The sequence below is a fragment of the Octopus bimaculoides genome, chromosome 21 (genome assembly GCF_001194135.2).
Source record: "Octopus bimaculoides isolate UCB-OBI-ISO-001 chromosome 21, ASM119413v2, whole genome shotgun sequence".
In the NCBI taxonomy this organism is placed as follows: domain Eukaryota; kingdom Metazoa; phylum Mollusca; class Cephalopoda; order Octopoda; family Octopodidae; genus Octopus; species Octopus bimaculoides.
Window position 1 is genome coordinate 11499408 of NC_069001.1, and position 7356 is coordinate 11506763.

A 7356-nucleotide genomic window follows, 5' to 3' on the forward strand; every position below is an offset into this window, starting at 1 on the left:
ATATATATACACATACATACATACACATACATACAGGTTGAAAATATGCGTAAAAAATATAAGAAGTGGAAGAGAAATGCCTTCGTTTCGTATAGTTTAATATCATTTTATAAATATATCCATATAATATGCATATGTTTATAAAAAAATATTAAACTATATGAAACGAAAGCATTTCTCTTCCACATATCTCTTCAAATTGCTAATGGTACATCATCTAGACAAGGCGTAAGGAATGTTTTTTTAATAAATGAAGGTACGACTCAACTGTTACCGTGTTTCGGAAGAAATAAAGACCAATTATCGTACTTCCCCATATAGCCACCCACACCATATTCCTTGGAGAGCACTGGATATGCACATCCTCAATCGACCGAGGATTTTCTGCCGACCAGTACCATAAAATATATCTGTTAACCGAACTGTTTAAGAAAAATATTGCTTCGTCACTGAAAGGAATATGCTTTTCCATCTCTATTTGTTCGTACTAATTGCACTCTATATGGATGAAAATGACTGCGAGACAAAATGCGGCCAATGGAACGCCTTGGTACACCCGTTTCTTGTGAAACTTTTCTGAATGACTTTCGTCGGCTTCCTTCCACATATCTGCATTATCAGTGCAGATGTTCCAGAATCAGTTGCAGTTCTTTTCTTCTTCTTCCACTGCGGGGCCGGTTATGGGCGCTTCCTGTTTCTTGAAAAACGAATGTCTTACTGGCAGCTCTGTGTGTCTGTTCGGGTACTAAGCATTAAAAATATCTGCGACTGAGCGTGACTTGTGCATATATGTCCAATTTTTCAAAATTTACCGCGCATGTGCAGAATACCTAATCGGCAGCAAATACAAAAAAAATATGCCGATTTTTCAGAAATTTGCCAAAAACATTTTATAATTGGCCTGGCAGAATAAATAGTTTATTTTGCTAAAATAACTTGAAACCTGGTTCGAAACATAGCTGGTAAATGTTTTTATTTTTCATTCCTTTTCAAAATTATTCCTATTTTGTGGTGTAGAGCTTTGGCTGCCCTTTCTAGCGGGTCAGATGTCTTTTTATGGGCATCTCTAATGTGTATTAAATGTACACTGTACTCTACATGAATAATATATAGTCTGTTGACTAATCTTCTTCTCGCTACACCACTGGTAGTAAATTAAATTTATTAATTTTTTGCTACCCTTAGACTTATTTTATACATACATATAAAAATATATATATATATATATATACAGAGAGAGAGAGACAGAGAGACAGAGAGAGAGAGAGAGAGAGAAAGAGAGAGAGAGAGAGAGAGAGAGAGAGAGAGAGAGAGAGAGAGAGAGAGAGAGAGAGAGACAGAGAGAGAAAGAGAGATTTTCCTTGGGGTTGGCTAGATTGGAGCAGTCTCGAGTATAACCAGCCGAAACTGCAAAGATAATCTGGAACTCCACTGACGAAAGAAAACTCCGAATGACCCGTCCTTGTTTTTTCCCGTCCCTTTTTCGTAACAACTAACTGTCTTAATGTTTTGTGGTCCCCTTTTTGTATCATCTAACTGTGTGAATGTTTTGCGTTCTTGTCCCAATTTTTCTATTATATATATATATAGTAAAGTTTCCTGGCCAACAGAATGTGGCAGTCTTATAAAGGGCGATGTTACTGCTGTTTAGGCCCTAGAAAACATCTTTCCAGCTGGCTATTGACACACAATGTGTCCGTATAGTCTTTCCAAGGCAAGGGAGGTCATCGCTCCCTTGATGATGTGGATTTCGTGACCAATACGTTTTTGCCCGTTTGTTTCTATGTTTATTTAACTTACTTTTTAATGGAACGATACGTAGTTATTTTGTTCACTAGTAAGTTTTCATGTATATGTATATAAAAATTTAAGGAATGGAGAAAATGCATGTTATAATTGCATACTTTATTCCTACATATGTTTCAAAGGATTACAACCTATGTGATCCATAGGGATCTGTGATATTAAAATTGTAACCTTCTCTTCAGGGAATCATCTTAAATGTAAGAAGATAGAAGAAATACATATAATTAAATATATATGTATGTGTGTGTGTGTGTTTTTTTTTTTAGGGGAATATATTATCTGGACAGATACCCTATTAGCTATCAGTTATGTTCCAAGTTACGACTATACAAATCGATTAGTATTTAACATCTATGACTAGCAGGGTTTGTCACTCATGCTGTAAATTCCTCCGGTGGGTAATTCCATTTTCGCTTTACTGAATGGTAATATTATCTAGGGTAACTATAATTATAACGAGAAAGAACATGGAGACAGGTTTATCTGCAAAATTTATTCCTTTTTATTTTACAATGATATACAGCATATTTTTATAGTTACGTGGCGATAGACGTTGTTTCTCAGTATAGTTACAGCTTTCATCTCTTATAGAGATTTTCTCATTTAGCTAATTTGCTTGTTGCAAAACCAGGGACTGTGTCTCACTTTTTCTTCTATATATTGTGAGCTAGGTGGAGGCGCAATGGCCCAGTGGTTAGGGCAGCGGACTCGCGGTCATAGGATCGCAGTTTCGATTCCCAGACCGGGCGTTGTGAGTGTTTATTGAGCGAAAACACCTAACGCTCCACGAGGCTCCAGCAGGGGATAGTGGCGAACCCTGCTGTACTCTTTCACCACAACTTTCTCTCACTCTTACTTCCTGCTTCTGTTGTGCCTGTAATTCAAAGGGTCAGCCTTGTCACACTGTGTGTCACGCTGAATATCCCCGAGAACTACGTTAAGGTTACACGTGTCTATGGAGTGCTCAGCCACTTACACGTTAATTTCACGAGCAGGTTGTTCCGTTGATCGGATCAACTGGAACCTTTGACGTCGTAAGCGACGGAGTGCCAACATTGCGAGCTAGAATAAGCAACTGCTATCTCTAGTGGACGCGTATCCACCACTGAGGATGAACACAAAGAGTTAGAAACCGGATGGTCTGGTAGTTTCGTGGCTGGGAGATGATAGGGGTTCACTCCCCTGCTCGAAATAAATATCGGGTGGAATTTGAATCGAATAACCAACTGGAGGAGTCATCCACTTGGGATAAAAAATAGAAGTAACGTCGGTTCTTATGGGACAGCTGTGTTTAAGTGGCAATAAACATTATTTCTCAATAGATATATTAATATATGGAAATACATATACAAAACGGAAATTAAATTCCTATTCTAGCGAATCCGGTCTCTGCAAGTTTCTCACGGATTCGTTTTGAACTGCTGATCAATTCAAATTAATATTTGTTGTTGTTTTTTAAAAGTTATCTTTTGTTATCAAATAGGATTTTGATGTTATTTAAACCTCTTTATCTAGAATGTGTGTAAAGGAAATAAATGACTGAAAAATTTAATATTGTGTGAAATACAACATCTGACATTGGTTTTTCATCTAAAAAGCAATTATATATCTCTCTCATTAGAGAAATAATGATGATTATTTGTTCAAATAAGTCATTCTGACGTTTAGATAACCTAGAAAAGGAGTTATCCGATTTGTATTCATAAAAGTCGTTATATTTATAGAGAGACTTATGTAAGTTAGGCTGAGATATAGCCAAATACAGTATATGCCATGGGTGCTTTTCATCATTTACATGCCGTTTACAAGGGTATCGTTGGCCTTTCTGAACGAAAAGGGGACAAAAGTTATCCGGTGAATACTTGCAGTATGGTAACTCGGTGTAAGGTTTGATATATTAACGTAACGGGAAATGGAGGCTAAAAATTAATACAGAGCCCCTCGGCGAGATAAAATGAACAGAATATGAAACCGAACAGTTAGACATACATAATCTGTTTCTTTTTAGAGGAAGATAACTTATTTAGAGGAAGATGCAAGAATGAGTTGCTAATGAGTTGAAATTAGATTCAAATCAAGATAGATGAACGCACTGTCATAACATCCCTTGGCGAAAAATTAATTTAATAATTTTCAGTGAAGTATAATTTTCTTTTAAATTTATTTTAATGTTTGTTAAGAACTAATTTAGTAATGAAAAGAATTCGCTAACATTTAAAAAAATAAGTGGATACAAACTTAAATGATATTTTGCATTCATTTCATTTAAAGTTTAATACTATATAGTGGATATTTCTTAATGTATACAATCTATTAGATATATCACTTAATAGATGTATCATTGACAAATATTTTGCCTTGTGAACCGGATACGAAATCATTTACAATTAATCTACAAGCTACAAACAGCTACATATCATGCTATGTCTTGCAAAAATTTTATTATCAAACTCCAGAGATCCACCAGTTACTATCGACCACCAGCAACAACGACAAAAATACCTGGACATATGAATCTTCTGTTATTTTCTGAATATATTTCCTCTGTCGGTAAAACAATAGCTGCCGATATTAACTGAAAAGTCCGCATTGAGAATGCAAAATGGATTTACTGCAACAGATTGTACATACAGTTACAAAATAGAGTATATTTTTCTAAGCAGGTCGATACACCGGGAATGGAGAATGAAATTTTAATTATTTTCACTTGATTAAATATTGATTACTATTAACTTCTGATCATGACAGAAACAATTTGTGTAATATTACTCGCTATTGAGTTCAAATAGATTAGATACAGTAAAGTAAAATTATGTAATATCATTAACCATTAAATCATTGAAAATTCGTTAAAAGAATCCATTTGCTATAAAGACATTTCCTGTATTTTTAATCTATTGTTTCTACTAAATTGTATTGCAATGATTATCTTTAAATAAATATTAGTACGTTTTTGACTTATGCCAAGACTAACATGTTAACATATTTCAGACAATTTTTCGGTAAAGAGCTAACTGAAAATAATTATTCAGTGAATCAAGAAAATTAGTCAAAAGCTAACTATATTTTGAATACTGAAGGTGGAATCTCATGACATTTCTTTGTCCTATAATCTCATCAACGAATTATGGTCTTCACTGTAGCTCTTGATTTCGTGATGGGAGAATCATTAAGAAAATATGCAAAAACATACACCGTAATTTCGAACGAAGAAACAGACACTAAGGGGTGAGATCTAATGAGATTATAATACAGAAACCTCTGGTAACAACACCCATTCTTGAGTAAACAATAAAAATATCATTATTCAGCTCGTGAAATCTAGGGAGCTTACAAGGTTTTCGCTATTATCATAAATTCAACAATTAGCTTATTATATTAACAAACAAACTTCTCAGGATTGTGTTTTAGCAGGATCTCAATCTTTATTCTTTAAAGTAATTTCCATTTTCTATTACTTTAGTCCATCTAGCAGACAATTTAGATATTTCATCGGTATAAAACTCAGTTGCTTTTGATGGAAAGAAGTAATCTAAGTGGGTCTTGACACCATCTAAACCAGGGCTCGGCAACCTACGGCCCGCAGGCCGGATCCGTCCCACGAAAGGATTCTGACCGGCTCGAGAGAACTGATGCTCAGTGAGTTTGTTGTTTGTTGTTTCAGCTTAGAGCTGCGGCCATGCTGACGCACCACCAAAATTTAAATTTATTGTAATATGAGAGACGAGACGCTGGCTTAGCCAAGGATCAATGCCAAAAAAGTACTTGCCTTACACAAAGAAGTGGCGATACTTCTCGAAAGCAAACGTGTGGATAGTTCATATTTTCGAGATCCTGATTGGCTTGCAATTTCGGCATTTATTGTGGATATTGTGACTCATTTAAATAACTTAAATTTGAAAACTTCAACGTAAAACCCCGCTCTTAAAGGAAAAATGAAAAAAAAAGCTATGGTTCTGGGAACATCAATTTCGAAATGAAAATTATGCGCATTTACCATCATTTCAAAGATAGAAACCACAGAATTCAGAAGTATTTGTGAATAAAATCGGGGATTTGAGAAATGAATTTGCATCCCGTTTTGCTGCAGGCAAATCAGTTTAAATTGTTTGCTAGACCATTTGCTGTGGAGATGAAGACAGTATCAGAACGTTTTCAAATGAGATTGATTGATATGCAGTGTGACGTCTTACTGAGATCTAAATTTCATTCTAAAGATGTTACATTGATTGACTTCCATGCAAAAATATTCTTTTGCGAGTGATAAGTATCCCAACTTAGTGAATCATGCAATCTTTGTTTGGAAGCACTTGTCAGTGTGAGCAATTACTCTCCAAATTGAAACAAACTAAAAATAATTTGAGAACAAGATTAACTGATAATCATCTTGATAATATTTTGCTCTTGGCATCAACAAGTTTGAAGCCTAATATTGAGAAGCTTTCAAGGAACAAAAACATCAGGTTTCTCATTATTTTTTTTTAGCTGCTATATATGTTTTTAAACATATATAGCATATATGTTTTTAAACATATAAGATTATGTTTTTAAAACAAATGATTCCAATGATGTCTTAAATTGAATAAATGATGTTTTTCCATTACTACATCCATTTGTGGTTAATACAAAATATTTTTAAGTAGAGTCAACATTCATGATTAAATTTTAGCTTGTGTAATTTTCCATAATTATTCTTTTATGACTTTCGTCTGGCCTGCTGTTCGTCATTAATACTCGATCTCGCCCGTGGTGGCAAAGAAGCTGCCGACCCCTAATATAGATCATTATATGGTTTTCCTTTTAGACAGTTCTACAGAGAAAACAAAAAAGAAATGATAATCAGATGGCGCATTGTCAGTGGAGTATGGTGGATGGGGCAAGAGATCCCACCTAAGTTCATGCGACTTTGTGTGGGTAGCCAAAGACACATGTGCTCGGGCATTGTTCTGGTGGACCACAGCGTCTCTCCTGTAAGAGAGCGTTTGCCTCAATTCCTTGATCTTTTGAATCATATTTAGAAATTGATGGCAGTACGCATTAGAACTGAGGTCTAATTTTGTGGGGGGGGGGTAACTCATGGTACATAATGCCTTTGAAATCCCACCAAGCACAAAACATGAATTTTTTGAATGAATAATCTGTTTATGGAAGTTGTTTAGTGGGGATCCCCCACAAAAACCCACGCTCTTTTTCTTACTATATAAGCGTAAAGAATCCATTTTTCATCTACACTTACCAGTTCTTTTGGGAAAGGATTATTTTCACTACGTTTCAGAAACATATCACTGATGGAATATTGATCCATGCAGTTTCTTTTGACAACTCGTGAGGCAGGCAAAATGCTTAGCGGTATTTGGTCTACCGCTACGTTCTGAGTTCAAATTCCGCCTAGGTCGATTCTGTCTTTCATCCTTTTGGGGTCAATAAATTAAGTAGCAGTTGAGTACTGGGGTCGAATTTCTGGCCAGTAGAAAGGATTAAGGCGGTGAGCCGTCAGAATCGCTATCGCAAAGAATAAAAATGCATAGTGGCAATTTTCGACTTTACATA